Here is a 3,025-nt window from a genome sequence, read left to right as displayed (position 1 = left end):
CCATATTGTGTAACTGGTTAAAATAGCCATTCTACTTAGGTTTTTCTTTTTTTCACTTTACATTTCTTTTCATTAGTGTTGAATATATATTTTGAAATATAAATATGAAAGTCATTAAAAATTTAATTTCCATATATCCATAAAGTTAACCTCTCGAATACATTTTCCTTGCCCATTAATGTACATTTACATAATAGCATTCCTACAGTCTTTGCATATACACCTTCAATATTTGCCAGTCGTTTGCATATACACCTTCAATATTTGCCAGTCGTAAAGATTTATCACTTATCATTTCTTCATGATTTAAGTAGCTCATTCATAATTATATGAGTACATTAATTAAAATTGTGTGTAATTATTGATGATATTTTTTTATTTTTTGTTTGGCATTAAATCACATAAGTATATTTTTTTCTGAAAGTATTTGTAAAAGTGCTTCAAGCTACCCAAACCATACCTTAGGCACTGGTACTTTACATAAAGTTTGGTATAAATATATGTATGTCCATATAATTATAATGGAAATATTTTGTCGCTGTATACAGTACCATACATGGTGATATCATATACATTCAGGCCCGTAGCCAGGTTCTTTCAAGGGGGGGGTTTTCTGGGCATGAGGTCCACAGGCGAAGCCCCGGTGGGGTTGGGGAAACCCCCAAAGCAAGAGGATTTTCGTGCTTTATGGGTCTAAATAATGCTATAAAAACAGATATGTTTGAAAATGTCTGTGTCTGGGTGGGTCTGCAGTGCATTAGTTTGGTTGGAGGACTTATTTGGGAAATTTAAAGAGGGGGTTTCGCCAGAAAAGAGGGGTGTTTGCTAAGAAAGGGGGTTCTCCCGAACCATAAAAACCCCACCCTGGATACGGGCCTGACATTTAAATATACATTTGAATATAATGATGTCTCCATGGTTGTATGCATAAGTTTTTAATGTATGTGTTCTGTTTTTCTTCTGTTGTTACTCTTTGGTTTGCTTGCTAGATGGGTAAGTGTTTTTCCTTGTTTGGTGTGGTGGTTTACAAGTGCTTGAAGTTGTTGTGATATACATGCTAACCAATCACACCTTTCCCTCCCTTCCTTGCCACTTCCACCATTGATTATGATTATTATGTGTGTTTGTTAACAATGCCCTAAAGCTTTTTCTCCACTAGACGAATTTATTCGCCTGAATCGAAAGCGTCGGTTAGCTTCCTAAGCCCTGATTGGTTGCACAGTTTTTTTCTCTTCACAAAAAGTAGGAACAGTTGGAACTACCGATTTTGCTGAAATGAATGAAAGAAAGGTGAACGCGCATGCATATAGACCGACGTTTTTGATTTGCATGAATTAGTTTGCCTAGTGGGAAACTGGTTTAATCATCATTATCATCTGTATAACAACACCACAGTTATCAAACTATTCCAAATCACTTGGAAATTGAACTCGGGGTCCCAATTTGGAAGAAGTCCCTTCCGGAAGATCTGGTTAAATGAGCTTTCTTAACGTATTAACTCTTATTTTGCTTTGCATGGTGACACCCAAGATACAGATAAAAAAAACTAGTATTACTGATAAAAAACTAGTAAACACATGCAAATATTATGAATTTTTGGGAGATGGGTTATTTTTCTGGGGATTCTTACTTGCTTGCGAGAGTGTAAAGCCGGGCACTTACTGCACCCGGCACTCGTTGGTTGAAGCGATTTTTATGGGAAATGCAATGCCACAACGCGGGCAACTGATCGTTTTTAATGACGATCCGTTTAGACTGCCGCTAACAACCAGCAGACGGCGTTGCATCCTCTAGCGCTCAGAGGGAGCAGAGGATTCTTCTGCCGATGGTTGTACGACGCAGTGGGTGCCTGGCTTAAGAGGCCGTTCCGGATTTTCGGGAGATTCCCATAACTTGCAGGTGACTTGGGACCCTGTGAACTTGAGAATATTGTCAGAATGGTTTGTTACTGTTCCAAAAGATACTGGCCAAAAAAATACCTGTATTAAGTATTTTTCAATAATGGTAGGCCTGGGCATCTGTGTATCTACAGCCAGATAAGGTATGTGAGAGCCTTTGATCTGCATACTGCAAGTTGAACAGGCTAAAATTTTTAGGCCAGCTCAAGGCTCTCATAGGATTACACGAAATCCAAAGCCTATGGACAGAGTGCTAAAATTAGTATACATTAATTTGAACAATTGTAATGCCTTCCCTTACAATTAAATTCCCACCTTGTCAGTGGGCCGTTGTTTTAAAAACCACGGCATTTATTTTTCCTATACATTTAAACTAATATTGCGCTCTCTGTTTTCTATATTCCAGTTGCTAAATTGGTCTATTCATTAGCAAATGGACCCCACTTGATAAATGTTTTAGCTTCTATGTTTTTAGTTGTATGTATTGTTTTAATGAGGGCCCTGAAGATCAGTATCTTCAGAAACTGGATAGTCCATTAAATAAAAAATAACTGAAAATTAGAAATAAGTCCTCAGACTTTCAGGGGTTATCCTTGGTTTATTTAACACAAAAGTCCAGTCTAATCCTTCACATTATTACTAGCACAATTTCATCATCTGTATATTCAATATTAAACATAAACATAATAATTATCATCATTATTAATATTAGTCATGTATTTTAAGTCCCTGGTATTTAAACTAACTTGGCAACCCAGCATCCATCCAACTAACTTCATTCACAAATAGTTGATACATTGTAAACATAAACTCTAGAGTAGTAGAAGTTATGAAAATATTCATGAAAATGGAATTAGAAACAATTAATTACCAGCTTTCATCAATAAATGGTCAGCTTTATTCACAATTCTTGTGACGAATGTCTACGTTTAATAATTTTTATTTATTCTATTTTATTTTTTACGTATTTATCCCGGGCCCCGGGGCGCTTGCCCCGCTTACCCCGGCCTCTCGGCACCACTGTATGTGAAGTATTCATTTGAGTGATCCAAGGAAAGAAGAATTTGTATTGGCTAGGAAGACCAAGCTTTAAAATACTAACACATGTACAACAGGGTGAGTGGGGG

General features: G+C 36.8%; 1 protein-coding gene across 1 annotated transcript in view; it reads left to right on the top strand.

Moving 5' to 3' along the window:
- The window catches only part of LOC117113741 (ankyrin and armadillo repeat-containing protein-like), a gene marked incomplete in the record, with an annotated part of 17,294 nt that overhangs the window by 12,160 nt on the left and 2,109 nt on the right, over positions 1–3,025 (top strand).

Source organism: Anneissia japonica, unplaced genomic scaffold, assembly GCF_011630105.1.
Source record: "Anneissia japonica isolate Jap-2015-1 unplaced genomic scaffold, ASM1163010v1 scaffold288221_len503873_cov180, whole genome shotgun sequence".
Taxonomy (NCBI): domain Eukaryota; kingdom Metazoa; phylum Echinodermata; class Crinoidea; order Comatulida; family Comatulidae; genus Anneissia; species Anneissia japonica.
Note: the sequence above shows the minus strand (reverse complement) of the source record. Positions and strands in the feature narration are given on the sequence as shown.